Source organism: Xenopus laevis, chromosome 6L (genome assembly GCF_017654675.1).
Source record: "Xenopus laevis strain J_2021 chromosome 6L, Xenopus_laevis_v10.1, whole genome shotgun sequence".
NCBI classification, from domain to species: Eukaryota; Metazoa; Chordata; class Amphibia; order Anura; family Pipidae; genus Xenopus; species Xenopus laevis.
The window spans coordinates 55,449,589-55,473,592 of NC_054381.1; the positions used below are offsets into that span (position 1 = coordinate 55,449,589).

The window sequence follows — 24,004 nt, forward strand, 5'->3', positions numbered from 1 at the left end:
TGACTCACTTTCATTTTTTTAGGTCTTTCTGTTATTTAACTAGTCTCTAGGCATTCAACTAGCACTAAATAATAAGGATAGGGACGAGAGATTTGTGTCAAATTTCAGCCAGTAAGGCAAACGGCTGGGATTGTGTGGTCCAAGGGATGCCTATAGGAGGCTAGGCAGTAGGTCCCCATGTAGTTGTCCTGACAGCTGGCAGCAAACTCTTCTGTTGCCTGTGGCTACTAAGAAGCCCTCAACTCGCCTTCTGCACGTTGCCTCGCTAACCAAGGTTATGTACAATTTTAGACGGGCCCCGGGGCTTGCAGCCCACTTTTCAAATTACAACTAGGCCCTCAGCTTCCATTGAAATTTAATAATAATGTGCCCCCAGACACTGTGCAATCAGGTAATAGCGTAGCTTTCGCAGCAGGTCTGGCTGAGAATTAAAATAGGCCTGCATTTATGTTAGAAAATAGCTTCTGTTGCAGTGAATATTGTTGCTTCTCTCCATACAGTGCAGTACACTATTTGAGTTGGTCTTTGAATGTATGTACATAAGTGTCAGAAATAGCAAAGGAGAAACACTGGCGCCCTCATAGTTTCCACAAGAAAAAGAGCATGCGAGGTGACATCAACAGGTAACGACCAATCCACTTCCCTCTTACCATTTTATCTGATGTCAATAGATATCAACAGTTGGTAATCAACTGCACATATTAAGGACCCGCACTTTGGGTCTACACATATGGGTCAGGTTTGACGTGTGATTATAGTTCCCTCAGCTGATAAGAAGTCAGATATAAGGAAACACTGCTGTATCAGTCCTGTCAATGATTTCAAGCAGCACCTTACAATACCGTAATGGTTACAGATTAGGGGATTCCGAATCCAGGTTCGGTTCGGCGATTCGGCAGATTCTGCTTTTTCAGCAGGATTCGGATTCGGCTGAATCCTTCTGCCTGGCCGAACCGAATTCAGAATCCTAATTTGCATATGCAAATTAGGGTGGGGAGGGAAATTGCGTGAGTCTTTGTCACAAAACAAAGAAGTAAAAAAATATCCCTTCCCACCCCTAATTTGCATATGCAAATTCGGGGGGTCGGTATTCGGGCGGAATCTTTCACAAAGGATTCGGGGTTTAGCCGAATCCAAAATAGTGTATTCGGTGCATCCCTAGTACAGATGTTACCCAATATATACTTCAGCACCCTTCACATGCCTCAGCTTTTATTCTTTTATACTAAATAATGTGCACCTGCTTCTGAAACATTTAAATGATGCAGCCCTCTAAATTGGTATGATAAGTCAGGATATGAGCGCTCAGCTAGAATGCTTATTGGCTGTCCTTTATACTCCTCTAAGACCAGCTTGAATGGCAGAACAAGCGATATTTGTGGGATAAGTGCTTATTTACTGTCATTGATTTGGTTTTGGCTTTTGTCCACTTACATTTTCCATTTATGTAATTAATTAAAATAAAATCAACAACCAGGGGACATTGCTACTTGTTGCCTAAAACATGGCCTGAGGGATATGAGAGACGCAACACCCACAATAAATCAGCTGATGAGTTGTTTTAGCTTTGTATGGGCAGAGCCTTACAATCCACACATATAGTGAGATGGTTGCACACACAATGGTCATTAATATCTGAAATTAAATGCAGGTGTCTGGCCAGTGCCGGGCCAAGCCTACTGGCGCCCTAGATACCCAGCCGGCCACCACGCTCCCCTCCATGCTCATGTGAGCGACGGAGGGGAGATTGCCAGAGGGGAGGGGAAAAGCCAAAGGGGAGAGGAGTGGCAAAAAGCGAAGGGGAGAGAGTGAAGGCAATGGAGAGGTTGCATGAACATGGACTAGGAGGTCGGCTGAAACAGACACCTGCCAGTGCCCGTCTGTAATGGGAACTCATGTGTTTGTTGAGGACCTGCCCAATTGGTACGATTGATCCAACCAGACCTCGAGTTCTTTCTCTGGAATCCCATGGAACTGGATGTACATTTTAATTTTCCTTTTTTTTTGCTTCATGAAATGATTCCTTGAGACTTAAAGTGACGGCTTCATACCATTTGGGCTCTGCTCAGTATATCTACCCGAGGGTAATCCCTAACTCTCAGCAAGTGCATCAAAGAAGTGTGGCTTAAAAAACAGCCTGTGATTAAGCCATACAGGGCAAAAGCATTTGGAGTCCTGAGCAGTAAAGTGTTGGGCCGTATTTAGTGATTCCCTGCTGCTTTATCATGTGATATCATGTGCTGAGTCATGTCTCCCCAAGATACAGCTTCTGGGCCAAGGCACCCCATCCTCTGTGTGGATCTGGTGAAAGTCACCCTTTTTATCATTTAGAGAACTGTAAATATGTATTATCTGCTGCTTTATAAAATACCTTCAATATGGAATTATTAAAAGTTTCATTGTCAAGTGCAAAATTAATTTATATGCACAGCATGTGGAACGTTAATATAACACCAGGGCCAGTATTGCACTTTTTACTGCCAAGGAGGCAGCACCCACGTTCCCCTCCAATTCTCTTTCCGGGTATCTGTCCTCTTGCAGAAATGTGCAGAAAGGGGGAGTTACAGGTATGGGACCCGTTATGCAAAAAGCTCCAAATTACAGAGACTGTCTCCCATAGGGGACATATTTATCAAAAAATTAAGTTAGAGATCGCCACAGTCCTCTAGAGTGAAATTCCGCCAAATTAATTTCTATGTGAAAGTTCATCATTGATAAATACGCCTTTCAAAATCCATAGAAATTAATGGAATGTGTCAGAATTTCACTCTAGAGGACTGTGGCGACCTCTAACTTTACTCTTGAAATGACTTCCTTTTCTCTGTAATAATAAAACTGTACCATGTACTTGCTCCTACTAATATACAAGTAATCCTTAATGGGGGCAAAACAATCCTACTGTTTTTTAATTAATGTTTAAATGATTTTCTAGTACGGGGCACGGAGATCCAAATTATGGAAAGATGGTGTTATCCAGAAAAACGCCAGTCCCGAGCATTCTGGATAACAGGTCCCATGCCTGTACTAGTTTACAGTGTGCTCCTGCCAAGCTAATGATCCTGTGTAAGACTGAGCCACTAGTACACTATAAATCAAACACTGATGTAGGAAATCATGTTTGTTAGCAACTACTAAAGTTAAATAGATTATCCTTTAAATGCTTTTTTAAGTTAAAACCCCATATAATACAGTCATTATTTTTGAGGTTATTTATTGTTATTTTCATGTCTCTCTTCCAGGGTGTGGTTTCTCTGCTACATGGAACTGGAGAATATCCCGGCTGGTGTCTATAACATTATAATACTACATTTCTGCTGCCCAGGAGGGACCCTTCTTTTAGACTTCAACACCCGCATTAGCCATTAAGGTGACCCAACTCCAGTGACCCGGGAAATTAAAATCCGTTCTTCCAAGTGACAAAGATTTGCAAGCAGATTCCCAGTTCAAAGAGGCATGAAAGATCCTGCATTTCCCTGATGTGACATTGTGCATCTCCAGTACGGCTCACAGTCTTGTACAATCAGAATCTTCAAGGGAGTTGGGTACCACAGACAGCCCAAATGTAACTTGTACTTGAATCTTGTTTCAAAGGATAGTGCTATAAAAACTATTTTTTAACACACCGTATAGTGTGTGTTTTTTCACGTACTGTATATATGTGTATATCTATATATCACCTTGTAGCAATAGGAACCCCCCTGACAAACTGACACAAGAACCTGCTTTAATAAATGTGTCCGTTCATAATAAAATCATCCTGATGTTTGGAATATCCGGGGAGAGCAATTGTAGTAGCTTAAAACAGAAAAAAACTCTCAATATCGTTATTATATAGACTATGGGGCGAGTGCAGAAGATTTCTTCTATTTGCCAAGATAAGGAATTAGATGGGCTTGAGATGTTGGCAGTTTGAAGAGAGGAATGGCAGCCTAACGTAGCAGATAAAGCAAATAGAATTCCTGGGGGATGCCCCCATTGGTTTTTACCTTTCCTTCTCCCTAAACGGTTGACAGCAATTCTGTTCACTTCAGTTTAAAACAAGGCGAGGGAGGGGTTAATTGAGTCTGGCCAGCCTAAAGGGGCAGAGAAATGGTGCAAGCGGGAGGCAATGTATAATGATTTGCTCTCAGTTTGTGGATACATTCATATCTATATAAAAAAATAGGTAGTTCTATTATTCTTATTTATGCAGATTTTCTACATAAGCCAACTGAATGAATTCATGTTTCCCCATTTTCCCATCTGTCAGCATAAGGGCTCTTACAGACGAGCGTTTTTACCTGCGCTCCCCTGCATTCCGTTTTTCTGCGTTCAGCCGCAGGGGAGTGCAGGAAATAGAGGCATTACATTTTTTCCAATGGGGCTGTACCACACAGGCGCTTGTAGGAGCCGAACGCAGGTTGAGACGCAACATGCTGTATTTTCCTGCGTTCGGCGCCTACACGCGTCTGTGTGAGTACAGCCCCATTGCAAAAAATGTAATGCCTCTATTCTGCGCTCCTCTGCGGCTGAACGCAGAAAAACGGAACGCAGGGGACGAGGTAAAAACGCTCGTCTGTAAGAGCCTTTATGCTGACAAGACAGATGGGAAAATGGGGAAACATGAATTCATTCAGTTGGGCTTATGTAGAAAAGCTGCAAAAACAACATTATAGATTTTTGAAAGATTTTTTTTTAAGGAAAGGTATTTAAGATTTCCAATAATACAAAACAGACATCTTGCAACTTGCATGAAACACTCTTTATTTGGCTGCAGAAACACACAATGAACACAAAGACAGCAGCAGTGGAAGTCATCATATTCCAATAAAACTAAATTCCCCTCGAGTTATTAATTAGTAGTGGAAACATTCAGTTAATGAGTAATGAATTAATTGTGGAAAACATCATTCAGTTTACGAGTTATTAATTAGTAGCGGAAAACATTATGTGTTATTAGTGGTTGAAACATCATTCAGTTAACGAGTTATTAATTAGTAGTGAAAACAATTTCCTTATCGAGTTATTAATTAGTAGTGTAAAATTAAGGTAACAGGTTAATAATTAGTGGAACATCATTCAGTTATTAATTAGTAGTGCAAACATTCAGTTAACAAGTTATTAATTAGTAGTCAAATTTTTTTTTTTTGCTTATTAAGTGGTCGAAACATCATTAAGTTAACGAGTTATAAATTAAGTAAGTGAAAAACATCATTCAGTTATTGCGTTATTAATTAGTAGTGCAAACATCATTAAGTTAACAAGTTAATAATTAGTAGTGTTAATGGAGTTATTAATTAATAATGGAAAACATCATTCCATTAACGAGTTTATTAATTAGTAGTGGAAACATAATTCAGTTATTGAATTATTAATTTGTAGCGGAAACATCATTAAGTTTACAAGTTATTAAATAGTAGTGGAAAAAATCAGTTAAAAAAGTTATTAATTATTAGTCGAAACATTGATATGGGTTATTAGTGGTCGAAACATCCTTCAGTAAACGATTTTTTAATTAGTAGTGAAAAACATTCTTTTATCATGTTATTTATTAGCAGTGCAAACATTCAGTTAACGAGTTATTAATTCGTTGTGGAAAACATCATTCAGTTAACGTGTTATTAATTAGTAGTGGAAACATTCAGTTAAACAAGTTAATTAGTAGTAGACAATTAAGTTAACGAGTTATTAATTAGTACTGCAAACATCATTCAGTTAACAAGTTATTAATTAGTAGTGGAAACATTCAGCTAACAATGTATTAATTAGCAGTCGGAACATTGATATGGGTTATTAGTGGTCGAAACATCATTCAGTTAACGATTTATTAATTAGTAGTGAAATGTATCATCTTGAGTTATTAATAAGCAGTGGAAACATCATTCATTTATCAAGTTATTAACTAGCAGTGCAAACATTCAGTTAACGAGTTATTAATTAGTTGTGGAAACATCATTCAGTTAACGACTTTTTAATTAGTAGTGGAAAACATCATTCATTTATCAAGTTATTAATTAGCAGTGAAACATCATTCAGTTAAGGAGTTATTAATTGGTAGTGAAAAACATCATTTAGTTAACGAGTTATTAATTAGTAGTGGAAACATTCAGTTACCATTCATTAATTAGTAGTCGAAACATTGATATGAGCTATTAGTGATCGAAACATCATTCAGTTTAGCTATTTATTAATTAGTAGTGAAATGCATCATTCTTTAACGAGTTATTAATAAACAGTGCAAACATCATTTAGGTAATGAGTTATTAATTAGTTGTAGGAAACATCATTCTTTTTCAAGTTATGTATTAGCAGGCAAACATGATTCAGTTAACAAGATATTAATTAGTTGTGCAAAACATTATTCAGTTTAACGAGTTATTAATTGGTAGTGGAAAACAGCATTCAGTTAACGAATTATTAATTAGTAGTGGAAAACATCATTCATTTATCAAGTTTATTAAATTAGCAGAGCAACATCATCAGTTAACGAGTTATTAATTGGTAGTGGAAAACATTCATTTATCAAGTTATTAATTAGTAGTACAAACATCATTCAGTTAACAAGTTATTAATTATTTGTGCGAAACATCATTTAGTTAACGAGTTATTAATTAGTAGTGAAATGCATCATTCTTTATCGAGTTATTAATAAGCAGTGCAAACATCATTCAGTTAACGAGTTATTAATTATTTAGAAAACATCATTCTTTTATCAAGTTATGTATTAGCAGTGCAAACATGATTCAGTTAAGGAGATATTAATTAGTTGTGCAAAACATTATTCAGTTAACGAGTTATTAATTAGTAGTGGAAAACATCATTCATTTATCAAGTTATTAATCAGCAGTGCAAACATCATTCAGTTAACGAGTTATTAATTAGTTGTGCGAAACATCATTTAGTTAACGAGTTATTAATTAGTAGTGAAATGCATCATTCTTTTATCGAGTTATTAATAAGCAGTGCAAACATCATTCAGTTAACGAGTTATTAATTAGTTGTAGAAAACATCATTCTTTTCAAGTTATGTATTAGCAGTACAAACATGATTCAGTTAAGGAGATATTAATTAGTTGTGCAAAACATTATGCAGTTAACGAGTTATTAATTAGTAGTGGAAAAACATCATTCATTTATCAAGTTATTAATTAGCAGAGCAACATCACTCAGTTAACGAATTATTAATTGGTAGTGGAAAACATTCATTTATCAAGTTATTAATTAGTAGTACAAACATCATTCAGTTAACAAGTTATTAATTAGTTTGTGCGAAACATCATTTAGTTAACGAGTTATTAATTAGTAGTGAAATGCATCATTCTTTATCGAGTTATTAATAAGCAGTGCAAACATCATTCAGTTAACGAGTTATTAATTAGTTGTAGAAAACATCATTCTTTTATCAAGTTATGTATTAGCAGTACAAACATGATTCAGTTAAGGAGATATTAATTAGTTGTGCAAAACATTATGCAGTTAACGAGTTATTAATTAGTAGTGGAAAACATCATTCATTTATCAAGTTATTAATTAGCAGTGCAAACATGATTCAGTTAACGAGATATTAATTGGTAGTGGAAAACATCATTTAGTTAACGAGTTATCATTAGTAGTGGAAAACATCAATCATTTATCAAGTTATTAATTAGCAGTGCAAACATCATTCAGTTAATGAGATATTAATTAGTTGTGCAAAACATCATTTAGTTAAACGAGTTATTAATTAGTAGTGGAAAAACATCATTCATTTATCAAGTTATTAATTAGCAGTGCAAACATCATTCAGTTAACGAGTTATTAATTGGTAGTGGAAACATCATTTAGTTAACGAGTTATTAATTAGTAGTGAAAATCATTCATTTATCAAGTTATTAATTAGCAGTGCAAACATCATTCAGTTAACGAGTTATTAATTAGTAGTGGAAAACATTCAGTTACAATTCATTAATTAGTAGTCGAAACATTTGATATGAGTTATTAGTGATCGAAACATCATTCAGTTAACGATTATTAATTAGTATGAAATATCATTCTTTATCAAGTTATTAATAAGCAGTGCAAACATCATTCAGTTAACGAGTTAATAATTGGTAGTTGGAAAAACATCATTTAGTTAACGAGTTATTAATTAGTAGTGGAAAACATCGTTCATTTATCAGTTATTAATAAGCAGTGCAAACATCATTCAGTTAACGAGTTATTAATTGGTAGTGGGAAAACATCATTTAGTTAACGAGTTATTAATTAGTAGTGGAAAACATCGTTCATTTATCAAGTTATTAATTAGCAGTGCAAACATCATTCAGTTAACGAGTTATTAATTGGTAGTGGAAAGCATCATTCAGTTTAACGCGTTATTAATTAGTAGTGGAAACATTCAAACAATGTATTAATTAGTAGTCGGAACATTGATATGGGTTATTAAAACATCATTCAGTTAACGATTTATTAATTAGTAGTGAAATGTATCATTCTTTATTGATTATTAATACAGTGGAAACATCATTCAGTTAGTTATTAATTAGTTGTAGAAAACATCATTCTTTATCAAGTTGTATTAGCAGTGCAAAATGATTCAGTTAACGAGATATTAATTAGTTTGTGCAAAACATTATTCGTTAACGAGTTATTAATTAGTAGTGGAAAACATCATTCATTTTATCAAGTTATTATTAGCAGTGCAAACATCATTCAGTTATAATTAGTTAAGTTAACAGTTATTATTAGTAGTGGAAAACATCATTCATTTATCAAGTTATTAATTAGCAGTGCAAACATCATTCAGTTAACGAGTTATTAATTAGAAAAACATCAATTCTTTATCAAAGTTATGTAATTAGCAGTGCAAACATGATTCAGTTAATTAATTAGTTGTGCAAAACATTATTCAGTTAACGAGTTATTAATTATTAGTGGAAAACATCATTTAGAGTTATTAATTAGTAGTGGAAACATCATTCATTTATCAAGTTATTAATTAGCAGTGCAAACATCATTCAGTTAACGAGTTTTATTTGGTAGTGGAAAACATCATTTAGTTAACGAGTTATTAATTAGTAGTGGAAAACATAATTCATTTATCAAGTTATTAATTAGTAGTGCAAACATCATTCAGTTAACGAGTTATTAATTAGTGCAAAACATCATTTAGTTAAAGTTATTTTAGTAGTGAAAACATCATTCATTTATCAAGTTATTAATTAGCAGTGCAAACATCAAACATCATTTAGTTAACGAGTTACATTCATCAGTTATTAATTGCAGAAAATTTCAGTTAACGAGTTATTAATTAGTTGAAAACATCATTCATTTATCAAGTTATGTATTAGCAGTGCAAACATGATTCAGTTAACGAGTTATTAACATCATTAGTTAACGAGTTATTAATTAGTAGTGGAAAACATCATTCATTTATCAAGTTATTAATTAGCAGTGCAAACATCATTCAGTTAACGAGTATTAATTAAAAACATCATTTAGTTAACGAGTTATTAATTAGTAGTGCAGAGTTAGTTAACGAGTTTTTTAATCAGTATTGGAAAACATCATTCATTTATCAAGTTATTAATTAGCAGTGCAAACATCATTCAGTTAAGGTGTTATTAATGGTAGTGAAAAACATCAGTCAGTTAACGACATCAATTAGCAGTGGAAACATTCAGTTACCAATTCATTAATTAGTAGTCAAAACATTGATATGAGTCATTAGTGATCGAAACATCATTCATTTATCAAGTTATTAATTAGCAGTGTAAACATCATTCAGTTAACGAGTTATTAATTGGTAGTGGAAAACATCATTTAGTTAACGAGTTATTAATTAGTAGTGGAAAACATCATTCATTTATCAAATTATTAATTAGCAGTGCAAACATCATTCAGTTAACGAGTTATTAATTAGTTGTGTGAAACATCATTTAGTTAACGAGTTATTAATTAGTAGTGAAATGCATGATTCTTTATCGAGTTATTAATAAGCAGTGCAAAACATCATTCAGTTAACGAGTTATTAATTGGTAGTAGAAAACATCATTTAGTTAACGAGTTATTAATTAGTAGTTGAAAACATCATTCATTTATCAAGTTATTAATTAGCAGTGCAAACATCATTCCGTTAACGAGTTATTAATTGGTAGTGGAAAACATCATTCAGTTAACGAGTTAATTAGTAGTGCAACCATCATTCATTTAACGAGTTATTAATTAGTAGTAGAATTAACAAGTTATTAATTAGTAGTGTAAACATCATTCATTTATCAAGTTAATTAGCAGTGGAAAAATCATTCAGTTAACAAGTTTTTAATTAGTTGTGGAAAACATCATTCATTTATCAAGTTATTAATTAGCAGTGCAAACATCATTTAGTTAACGAGTTTTTAATTAGTAGTGGAAAACATCATTCATTTATCAAGTTATTAGTTAGCAGTGCAAACATCATTCAGTTAAGGAGTTATAATTAGTTGTAGAAAACATCATTCTTTTATCAAGTTATTAATTAGCAGTGCAAACATGATTCAGTTAACGAGATATTAATTAGTTGTGCACAACATTATTCAGTTAACGAGTTATTAAATTAGTAGTGAAAAACATCATTCATTTATCAAGTTATTTATTTAGCATTGCAAACATGATTCAGTTAACGAGTTATTAATTGGTAGTGGAAAACATCATTCAGTTAACGGAGTTATTAATTAGGTAGTGGAAAACATCATTCATTTATCAAAGTTATTAATTAGCAGTGCAAACATCATTCAGTTAACGAGTTATAAATTGGTAGTGGAAAACATCATTTAGTTAACGAGTTATTAATTAGTAGTGGAAAACATCATTCATTTATCAAGTTATTAATTAGCAGTGCAAACATCATTCAGTTAACGAGTTATTAATTGGTAGTGGAAAACATCATTTAGTTGACAAGTTATTGATTAGTAGTGGAAAACATCATTCATCAAGTTATTAATTAGCAGTGCAAACATCATTCAGTTAACAAGTTATTAATTAGTTGTGCGAAACATCATTTAGTTAACGAGTTATAATTAGTAGTGAAATGCATCATTCTTTATCGAGTTATTAATAAGCAGTGCAAACATCATTCAGTTATTGATTAGTATTGGAAAACATCGTTCATTTATCAAGTTATGTATTAGCAGTGCAACATCATTCAGTTAACCAGTTATTAATTAGTTGTGCGAAACATCATTTAGTTAACGAGTTATTAATTAGTAGTGAAATGCATCATTCTTTATCGAGTTATTAATAAGCAGTGCAAACATCATTCAGTTAACGAGTTATTAATTAGTTGTAGAAAACATCATTCTTTTATCAAGTTATGTATTAGCAGTGCAAACATGATTCAGTTACCGAGATATTAATTAGTTGTGCAAACATTATCAGTTAACGAGTTATTAATTAGTAGTGGAAAACATCATTCATTTTATCAAGTTATTAATTAGCAGTGCAAACATCATTCAGTTAATGAGTTATTAATTGGTAGTGGAAAACATCATTCAGTTAGCGAGTTAATTAGTAGTGCAACCATCATTCATTTAACGAGTTATTAATTAGTAGTAGACAATTAAGTTAACAAGTTATTAATTAGCAGTGTAAACATCATTCATTTATCAAGTTAATTAGCAGTGCAAAAATCATTCAGTTAACGAGTTATTAATTAGTTGTGGAAAACATCATTTAATTAATGAGTTTTTAATTAGTAGTGGAAAACATCATTCATTTATCAAGTTATTAATTAGCAGTGCAAACATCATTTAGTTAACGAGTTTTAATTAGTAGTGGAAAACATCATTCATTTATCAAGTTATTAGTTAGCAGTGCAAACCTCATTCAGTTAACGATTTATTAATTTAGTTGTAGAAAACATCATTTTATCAAGTTATGTATTAGCAGTGGCAAACATCTTTCAGTTAACGAGTTATTAATTAGTTGTGGAAAACATCATTCATTTATCAAATTATTAATTAGCAGTGCAAACTTCATTCAGTTAACGAGTTATTAATTGGTAGTGTAAATAATCATTTAGTTAACGAGTTTTTAATCAGTATTGGAAAACATCATTCATTTATCAAGTTATTAATTAGCAGTGCAAACATCATTCAGTTAAGGTGTTATTAATTGGTAGTGAAAAACATCAGTCAGTTAACGAGTTATCAATTAGCAGTGGAAACATTCAGTTACCAATTCATTAATTAGTAGTCAAAACATGATATGAGTCATTAGTGATCGAAACATCATTCATTTATCAAGTTATTAATTAGCAGTGTAAACATCATTCAGTTAACGAGTTATTAATTGGTAGTGGAAAACATCATTTAGTTAACGAGTTATTAATTAGTAGTGGAAAACATCATTCATTTATCAAATTATTAATTAGCAGTGCAAACATCATTCAGTTAACGAGTTATTAATTAGTTGTGTGAAACATCATTTAGTTAACGAGTTATTAATTAGTAGTGAAATGCATGATTCTTTATCGAGTTATTAATAAGCAGTGCAAACATCATTCAGTTAACGAGTTATTAATTGGTAGTAGAAAACATCATTTAGTTAACGAGTTATTAATTAGTAGTTGAAAACATCATTCATTTATCAAGTTATTAATTAGCAGTGCAAACATCATTCCGTTAACGAGTTATTAATTGGTAGTGGAAACATCATTCAGTTAACGAGTTAATTAGTAGTGCAACCATCATTCATTTAACGAGTTATTAATTAGTAGTAGACAATTAAGTTAACAAGTTATTAATTAGTAGTGTAAACATCATTCATTTATCAAGTTAATTAGCAGTGGAAAAATCATTCAGTTAACAAGTTTTTAATTAGTTGTGGAAAACATCATTCATTTATCAAGTTATTAATTAGCAGTGCAAACATCATTTAGTTAACGAGTTTTTAATTAGTAGTGGGAAAACATCATTCATTTATCAAGTTATTAGTTAGCAGTGCAAACATCATTCAGTTAAGGAGTTATTAATTAGTTGTAGAAAACATCATTCTTTTATCAAGTTATTAATTAGCAGTGCAAACATGATTCAGTTAACGAGATATTAATTAGTTGTGCACAACATTATTCAGTTAACGAGTTATTAATTAGTAGTGAAAAACATCATTCATTTATCAAGTTATTTATTAGCATTGCAAACATGATTCAGTTAACGAGTTATTAATTGGTAGTGGAAAACATCATTCAGTTAACGAGTTATTAATTAGTAGTGGAAAACATCATTCATTTATCAAGTTATTAATTAGCAGTGCAAACATCATTCAGTTAACGAGTTATAAATTGGTAGTGGAAAACATCATTTAGTTAACGAGTTATTAATTTAGTAGTGGAAAACATCATTCATTTATCAAGTTATTAATTAGCAGTGCAAACATCATTCAGTTAACGAGTTATTAATTGGTAGTGGAAAACATCATTTAGTTGACAAGTTATTGATTAGTAGTGGAAAACCATTTATTTATCAAGTTATTAATTAGCAGTGCAAACATCATTCAGTTAACGAGTTATTAATTAGTTGTAGAAAACATCATTCTTTTATCAAGTTATGTATTAGCAGTGCAAACATGATTCAGTTAACGAGATATTAATTAGTTGTGCAAAACATTATTCAGTTAACGGGTTATTAATTAGTAGTGGAAAACATCATTCATTTATCAAGTTATTAATTAGCAGTGGCAAACATCATTCAGTTAACGAGATATTTATTAGTTGTGCAAAACATCATTTAGTTAAAGAGTTATTAATTAGTAGTGGAAAACATCATTCATTTATCAAGTTATTAATTAGCAGTGCAAACATCATTCAGTTAACGAGTTATTAATTGGTAGTGGAAAACATCATTTAGTTGACAAGTTATTGATTAGTAGTGGAAAACATCATTCATCAAGTTATTAATTAGCAGTGCAAACATCATTCAGTTAACAAGTTATTAATTAGTTGTGCGAAACATCATTTAGTTAACGAGTTATTAATTAGTAGTGAAATGCATCATTCTTTATCGAGTTATTAATAAGCAGTGCAAACATCATTCAGTTATTGATTAGTATTGGAAAACATCGTTCATTTATCAAGTTATGTATTAGCAGTGCAAACATCATTCAGTTAACCAGTTATTAATTAGTTGTGCGAAACATCATTTAGTTAACGAGTTATTAATTAGTAGTGAAATGCATCATTCTTTATCGAGTTATTAATAAGCAGTGCAAACATCATTCAGTTAACGAGTTATTAATTAGTTGTAGAAAACATCATTCTTTTATCAAGTTATGTATTAGCAGTGCAAACATGATTCAGTTACCGAGATATTAATTAGTTGTGCAAAACATTATTCAGTTAACGAGTTATTAATTAGTAGTGGAAAACATCATTCATTTATCAAGTTATTAATTAGCAGTGCAAACATCATTCAGTTAATGAGTTATTAATTGGTAGTGGAAAACATCATTCAGTTAGCGAGTTAATTAGTAGTGCAACCATCATTCATTTAACGAGTTATTAATTAGTAGTAGACAATTAAGTTAACAAGTTATTAATTAGCAGTGTAAACATCATTCATTTATCAAGTTAATTAGCAGTGCAAAAATCATTCAGTTAACGAGTTATTAATTAGTTGTGGAAAACATCATTTAATTAATGAGTTTTTAATTAGTAGTGGAAAACATCATTCATTTATCAAGTTATTAATTAGCAGTGCAAACATCATTTAGTTAACGAGTTTTTAATTAGTAGTGGAAAACATCATTCATTTATCAAGTTATTAGTTAGCAGTGCAAACCTCATTCAGTTAACGATTTATTAATTAGTTGTAGAAAACATCATTTTATCAAGTTATGTATTAGCAGTGCAAACATCTTTCAGTTAACGAGTTTTTAATTAGTAGTGGAAAACATCATTCATTTATCAAGTTATTAATTAGCAGTGCAAACATCAGTTAACGAGTTATTAATTGGTAGTGGAAAACATCATTAAGTTAACGAGTTATTAATTAGTAGTGGAAAACATCATTCATTTATCAAGTTATTAATTAGCAGTGGAAACATCATTCAGTTAACGATTATTAATAAGTTGTGGAAAACATCATTCATTTATCAAGTTATTAATTAGCAGTGCAAACATCATTCAGTTAACGAGTTATTAATTAGTTGTGGAAAACATCATTCATTTATCAAATTATTAATTAGCAGTGCAAACTTCATTCAGTTAACGAGTTATTAATTGGTAGTGTAAATAATCATTTAGTTAACGAGTTTTTAATCAGTATTGGAAAACATCATTCATTTATCAAGTTATTAATTAGCAGTGCAAACATCATTCAGTTAAGGTGTTATTAATTGGTAGTGAAAAACATCAGTCAGTTAACGAGTTATCAATTAGCAGTGGAAACATTCAGTTACCAATTCATTAATTAGTAGTCAAAACATTGATATGAGTCATTAGTGATCGAAACATCATTCATTTATCAAGTTATTAATTAGCAGTGTAAACATCATTCAGTTAACGAGTTATTAATTGGTAGTGGAAAACATCATTTAGTTAACGAGTTATTAATTAGTAGTGGAAAACATCATTCATTTATCAAATTATTAATTAGCAGTGCAAACATCATTCAGTTAACGAGTTATTAATTAGTTGTGTGAAACATCATTTAGTTAACGAGTTATTAATTAGTAGTGAAATGCATGATTCTTTATCGAGTTATTAATAAGCAGTGCAAACATCATTCAGTTAACGAGTTATTAATTGGTAGTAGAAAACATCATTTAGTTAACGAGTTATTAATTAGTAGTTGAAACATCATTCATTTATCAAGTTATTAATTAGCAGTGCAAACATCATTCCGTTAACGAGTTATTAATTGGTAGTGGAAAACATCATTCAGTTAACGAGTTAATTAGTAGTGCAACCATCATTCATTTAACGAGTTATTAATTAGTAGTAGACAATTAAGTTAACAAGTTATTAATTAGTAGTGTAAACATCATTCATTTATCAAGTTAATTAGCAGTGGAAAAATCATTCAGTTAACAAGTTTTTAATTAGTTGTGGAAAACATCATTCATTTATCAAGTTATTAATTAGCAGTGCAAACATCATTTAGTTAACGAGTTTTTAATTAGTAGTGGAAAACATCATTCATTTATCAAGTTATTAGTTAGCAGTGCAAACATCATTCAGTTAAGGAGTTATTAATTAGTTGTAGAAAACATCATTCTTTTATCAAGTTATTAATTAGCAGTGCAAACATGATTCAGTTAACGAGATATTAATTAGTTGTGCACAACATTATTCAGTTAACGAGTTATTAATTAGTAGTGAAAAACATCATTCATTTATCAAGTTATTTATTAGCATTGCAAACATGATTCAGTTAACGAGTTATTAATTGGTAGTGGAAAACATCATTCAGTTAACGAGTTATTAATTAGTAGTGGAAAACATCATTCAGTTAACGAGTTATAAATTGGTAGTGGAAAACATCATTTAGTTAACGAGTTATTAATTAGTAGTGGAAAACATCATTCATTTATCAAGTTATTAATTAGCAGTGCAAACATCATTCAGTTAACGAGTTATTAATTGGTAGTGGAAAACATCATTTAGTTGACAAGTTATTGATTAGTAGTGGAAAACATCATTCATTATATCAAGTTATTAATTAGCAGTGCAAACATCATTCAGTTAACGAGTTATTAATAAGCAGTGTAAACATCATTCAGTTAACGAGTTATTAATTAGTTGTAGAAAACATCATTCTTTTATCAAGTTATGTATTAGCAGTGCAAACATAATTCAGTTAACGAGATATTAATTAGTCGTGCAAAACATTATTCAGTTAACGTGTTATTAATTAATAGTGGAAAACATCATTCATTTATCAAGTTATTAATTAGCAGTGCAAACATCATTCAGTGAATGAGTTATTAATTAGTTGTGCGAAACATCATTTAGTTAACGAGTTATTAATTAGTAGTGAAATGCATCATTCTTTATCGAGTTATTAATAAGCAGTGCAAACATCATTCAGTTAACGAGTTATTAATTAGTTGTAGAAAACATCATTCTTTTATCAAGTTATGTATTAGCAGTGCAAACATGTTTCAGTTAACGAGATATTAATTAGTTGTGCAAAACATTATTCAGTTAACGAGTTATTAATTAGTAGTAAAAAAAATCATTCATTTGTCAAGTTATTAATTAGCAGTGCAAACATCATTCAGTTAACGAGTTATTAATTGGTAGTGGAAAACATCATTTAGTTAACGAGTTATTAATTAGTAGTGGAAAACATTCATTTATCAAGTTATTAATTAGCAGTGCAAACATCATTCAGTTAACGAGTTATTAATTGGTAGTGGAAAACATCATTCATTTATCAAGTTATTAATTAGCAGTGCAAATATCATTCAGTTAACGAGTTATTAATTAGTTGTGAGAAACATCATTTAGTTAACGAGTTATTAATTAGTGAAATGCATCATTCTTTATCGAGTTATTAATAAGCAGTGCAAACATCATTCTTTTAGCGAATTATTAATTAGTAGTAGACTATTAAGTTAACTAGTTATTAATTAGTAGTGTAAATATCATTCATTTATCAAGTTAATTAGCAGTGCAAAAATCATTCAGTTAACGAGTTATTAATTAGTTGTGGAAAACATCATTTAATTAATGAGTTTTTAATTAGTAGTGGAAAACATCATTCATTTATCAAGTTATTAATTAGCAGTGCAAACATCATTTAGTTAACGAGTTTTTAATTAGTAGTGGAAAAAATCATTCATTTATCAAGTTATTAGTTAGCAGTGCAAACATCATTCAGTTAACGATTTATTAATTAGTAGTGAAATGCATCATTCTTTATCGAGTTATTAATAAGCAGTGCAAACATCATTCAGTTAACGAGTTATTAATTAGTTGTAGAAAACATAATTCTTTTATCAAGTTATGTATTAGCAGTGCAAACATGATTCAGTTAACGAGATATTAATTAGTTGTACAAAACATTATTCAGTTAACGAGTTATTAATTAGTAGTGGAAAACATCATTCATTTATCAAGTTATTAATTAGCAGTGCAAACATGATTCAGTTAATGAGTTATTAATTGGTAGTGGAAAACATCATTTAGTTAACGAGTTATTAATTAGTAGTGGAAAACATCATTCATTTATCAAGTTATTAATTAGCATTGCAAACATCTTTCAGTTAATGAGATATTAATTAGTTGTGCAAAACATCATTTAGTTAACGAGTTATTAATTAGTAGTGGAAAACATCATTCATTTATCAAGTTATTAATTAGCAGTGCAAACATCATTCAGTTAAAGAGTTATTAATTGGTAGTGGAAAACATCATTTAGTTGACAAGTTATTGATTAGTAGTGGAAAACATCATTCATTTATCAAGTTATTAATTAGCAGTGCAAACATCATTCAGTTAACGAGTTATTAATTAGTTGTGCGAAACATCATTTAGTTAACGAGTTATTAATTAGTAGTGAAATGCATCATTCTTTATCGAGTTATTAATAAGCAGTGCAAACATCATTCAGTTAACGACTTATTAATTAGTTGTAGAAAACATCATTCTTTTATCAAGTTATGTATTAGCAGTGCAATCATGATTCAGTTAACGAGATATTAATTAGTTGTGCAAAACATTATTCAGTTAACGAGTTATTAATTACTAGTGGAAAACATCATTCATTTATCAAGTTATTAATTAGCAGTGCAAACATCATTCAGTTAACGAGTTATTAATTGCTAGTGGAAAACATCATTAATTTATCAAGTTATTAATTAGCACTGCAAACATCAGTTAACAAGTTATTAATTAGTTGTGGAAAACATCATTTAGTTAACGAGTTTTTAATTAGTAGTGGAAAACATCATTCATTTATCAAGTTATTAATTAGCAGTGCAAACATCGTTCAGTTAAATAGTTATTAATTGGTAGTGAAAAACATCAGTCAGTTAACGAGTTATCAATTAGTAGTGGAAACATTCAGTTACCAATTCATTAATTAGTAGTCGAAACATTGATATGAGTTATTAGTGATCGAAACATCATTCAGTTAACGATTTATTAATTAGTACTGAAATGCATCATTCTTTATCGAGTTATTAATAAGCAGTGCAAACATCATTCAGTTAACGAGTTATTAATTAGTTGTAGAAAACATCATTCTTTTATCAAGTTATGTATTAGCAGTGCAAACATGATTCAGTTAACGAGATATTAATTAGTTGTGCAAAACATTATTCAGTTAATGAGTTATTAATTAGTAGTGGAAAACATCATTCATTTATCAAGTTATTAATTAGTAGTGCAAACATCATTCAGTTAACGAGTTATTAATTGGTAGTGGAAAACATCATGTAGTTAACGAGTTAATTAGTAGTGCAACTATCATTCATTTAACGAGTTATTAATTAGTAGTAGACAATTAAGTTAACAAGTTAATAATTAGTTGTGGAAACATCTATCAGTTAACGAGTTATTAATTAATAGTGGAAAACATCATTCCGTAACCGAGTTATTACTTAGTAGTGGAAACATCATTCAGTTAATGAGACATTAATTAGTAGTGCAAACATCATTTAGTTAAAAAGTTTATAATTAGTAGTGGAAAAATCACACAGTTAACGAGTTGTTAATTAGTTGTGGAAAACATTCAGTTAACGAGTTATTAATTAATAGGGCAAACATCATTAAGTTAACAAGTTCTTAATTAGTAGTGGAAACATTAAGTTAACGAGTTATTAATTAGTAGTGGAAACATCATTAAATTAACAAGTTCTTATATCTATTTAAAGATGTTGGAAAAATGTGTTAAAACAAATTAATAAATCTAATGTACAACACGGCATTTGCTGTGAATAAAACATAAAAGCTCGAGGCAACACTGATATTTCCATAATTCTGTTCATGACCCTCACATCCCCTGACTTCAAATTAAGATAGGTGCCTCTTCCATTGACTTATACAAAATATTAAACATGATGCATTGTTATCCTGCAGTCTTTCAAATACAAAACACTTCTTTGTGGTAGTAGAGGGAGATCACTAAGAAACACGGCAGTGCACATTTCCAAGTAACAATTGCTTGACAACTGATTTCAATTAAAAATGCCATAGCAGTCAATGGAGTGGACTTTAAGCATTAGAGACCTGCCTCCTGAGCTAATAAATATTGAAGGTGCCTGAAAATGTCCCATGGGCCAGTGCCCAAACAATAAACGTTTGCATAACAAGGCTTTTGCTGCCAAAGAATAATTCATTTTCACCTTTTGGTCAAACTATCTACTAATGCACACAAAAACAATTTCACCTTTCATATTTACTCAACACAGACTTTTCATTTATTTACATTTACTTGGAAATGTATCCCTGGCCTCCCCACCTACTAAGTAAAGGCTGACATATTGCCTGAGTCCTTGTGAAATTAAATGAAGACAGGGTAGGACTGAGCTGGCGGGACATTGGGAAAAACTGGCCCTCATGGCCCAGACCCGCTCCCTGATCTGTCCGGCCCCCAAAGTGAAATATTGATATGCGGTGCCCATGTTTGAGTGCAGTTTGCTCATGAGCACTGTGCTGGCCCCAGAAGTTTGGAACCCGGGGTCCCCAATTATGTCTTATAAAGGTCCATATAAAAGACAGAGAGTTATTTTCAATGTATCCCATTAACACTTATACAGATTTGTCATGCAGTTAAATGTATTTCTGACTGCCCAGCATTATCTTCTGGTGTGCCTTTGGTGCCTCATTCACACACGGATTGTATACATTGTACTGTATGCAAGGTTCCAAATAATGGATGGCAGGGCTGTGTTTCATAAGAAGGTAAACAACTCAAAAGAAACCAACTGGTGTGTCTATCCTCACACCATCTATTGTATTTAAATGATCTCCACAAAAAGATAAACCACAATATTGGTGAAATGCATTCTTTAAGAGGTGGTTCACCTTCAAACAACTAGTTGTTTTCAGATAGATCACCAGATAAAACTACTTTTTTTCAATGACTTTCCATTTTCTATGTGTAATAATAAGCAAAAATGCCTGTTTGCGCCTATGTCCACAACGCATCAAGTTTCAGTGACCACCACAAGAACATAAAGAAATATCGAAACCTCAAAAAGACACCCTCTGCATTTAGACGCATTTTTTTTTTTTTTAGCGACCATAACTCTACATACATATTTAAAAGCAATACAATGGACAAAAAATAAGAAAACATGAAATACAATAAACTATTAGCAAAAACATACCCATGAAAACAGAAATTGCAAGAGATAAATCCGATACAATAATGACAATATTGTACATTTTTGGTCATGTGCAAAAAAAGATATGGATGTAGACCAAGCGCAACACTATTTCAAGTCACACGTGAAAAAAATTATCAGCGGGTCCCTCTAAGTTTAATAATAAGCAACAATGCCTATTTGCACCTAGGTCAATACGCATCAAGTTTCAGTGACCACCACAAGAACTTAAGGAATTACAGAAACCTCAAAAAGACACCCTCTGCATTTAAACGCATTCTTAGTGACCAGAATTCTACATACATATTTGAAAGAAATAAACTGGACAAAAAATAAGAAAACATGAAATACAATGAACTATTAGCAAAACATACCCAAGAAACAGAAATTCCAAGAGATAAATCCAATACAATAACGACAATATTGAACATTTTTGGTCATGTGCAAAAAAAGATGTGCATGTAGACCAAGCGCAACACTATTTCAAGTCATAAGTGAAAAAAACTTGTCAGCAGGTCCCTTCGTATTGCTCCATGATGATCCTAGAGCAAACGAAAGGGCCAGGGAGCAACCTGTGTGCCAAGCAAATGCCCCAGACACACATGTTGCCCCCACTGACGCCACCTCTCTCCGCCTCTGAATGTAGGGTTGCCACCTTTCTTCCATGGGGGAACCTGGCAGGGGGCGGGCCGGTGAAGTCGGGGTGTGGGACGGATGATGTTGGGGGCAAACGCCGGATAACGTCGAGGGCAGGGAGGTGATGTTGGGGGGCGGGCCAGATGACGTCAAGGGTGGGCCGGTGACGTGTCGATCAGTGATTGCCTGATCACCATGTCATTCACTTCAATGTCCTGTCTGGATTTGGAAATCCGGAAAGGCACTTTTCACCCGGGAAGCCCGTCCAAGAACTGGGCTGTGCGGGTGAAATCCAGAAAGGTGGAAACCCTACCAGTATGTGTTATAATAAGCAAAAATGCCTGTTTGCTCCTAGGTCCACATGCATCAAGTTTCAATGACCACCACAAGAACATAAAGAAATACAGAAACCTCAAAAAGACACCCTCTGCATTTAGACACATTCTTAGCGACCATAACTCTGCATACATATCTGAAAGCAATAAACTGGACAAAAAATAAGAAAACATGAAATACAATAAAACTTTTAGCAAAGGCATACCCATGAAACAGAAATTGCAAGAGATAAATCCAATACAATAACGACAATATACTACATTTTTGGTCATGTGCAAAAAAAGATGTGGATGTAGACCAAGCGCAACATTATTTCAAGTCAGACAAAAAATAAGAAAACATGAAATGCAATAAACTTTTAGCAAAAGCATACCCATGTCAGAAATATCAAGAGATAAATCCAATACAATAATGACAATATTGAACATTTTTGTGCAAAAACTAAGAGGATGTAGACCAATCACAGCACTAATTCAAGTCACAAGTGAAAAAAATTGTCAGCGGGTCCTTTTGCATTGCTCCATGAAGATCTTAGAGCAAAGAAAGGACCAGGGAGCAACCTGTGTGCCAAGCAAATGCTTTTGATAGTAAACGTTGCTGACCCCTGAACTAGACCAAAGACATAAACACTAATTCATATTGCCATATTTTCAGCACAGACGCAGCCCTATTAGAAAATTGTATCACAGTGATGTATCTGTTTCCACGCTGTTCAGCACCAAATGGGAGGATGCTTTTGAATTTTAAAGATAGCTGCTACATTCTGTAGAATATCAGCATAATCCAGTTCTTTTAGGGTCACTCTCCTCCAATGCCACCCCTACCTGCCCATGCATGGTCTTGACTAATGCTATACAAGCTATACACATCATAGGCTGCAATGCTACAAACCATTAAAAATACTACAAACTTTTAAAACATCTCAAAACAAAGATATAAACACTGCAGATCAACTGTATTACATCAACAGAGATGTAGAACTGCAAGATCAAACAGGGTGCAGCTGCAGCATCTACACAGTTCTGCACTATTGTCCCCTCCAAGGGTCTAAATTGACTCGTAAACAATCCATAAAGGCTGACAAATTTAGGCTCAGTTACTACACCTCTATGCTGTAATGCTCCATAAGTAGAGAATATATACATACCAACAGCCTACACATAAAAAAAAACACTAAAAACAACTACATCATAAACTGAACACCTATCATAAACTTGCTACCACCACTACAAAAAAACTTTACTGAGCAAGAATGATTTTGCATAAATCCTGGGGGTGGGGGGTATGCATAGCCGTTGTGCCATACATAAACATGCCCCTCAAATATTCTAATATTAAACAAAATAAAGTGTACAATATATAAAAATATATGCATTGGCATTACTCCCACAGCTAAACAGAAATAAAATCACATTGCAATATATTTGACATTTAAATTCTCTCTCAAAAAGCAGTATCACCATTTATCGTAAGCACTCACACTTTACCAGATTTGTATATACATCTCTAGCAATATAGAGATAAATAGAGAAAAAGATAATAAAGCATTAAATGCACTAAAATAAAGTTTGCCATACATCACTAGTTCTGTGTTCACACATATACAATTTTTAGGATATTAAATATTAAGATTTTAAATCTATTTACTCTTCAATAAATACATAATGTGTTGTTTTTTGATTTAGAGGCAAATAGAAAAGGAACTTCCCTGCTCTCCATTTACCTATGCAGCATTATCAAATAATCTCTGTTTTAAACATTTAAT

General features: G+C 32.0%; 1 long non-coding RNA gene across 1 annotated transcript in view; it reads right to left on the bottom strand.

Moving 5' to 3' along the window:
• Window positions 1-24,004, bottom strand: part of LOC121394618 — a 123,836-nt gene that overhangs the window by 97,117 nt on the left and 2,715 nt on the right. The gene's annotated exons all lie outside the window — the stretch shown is intronic.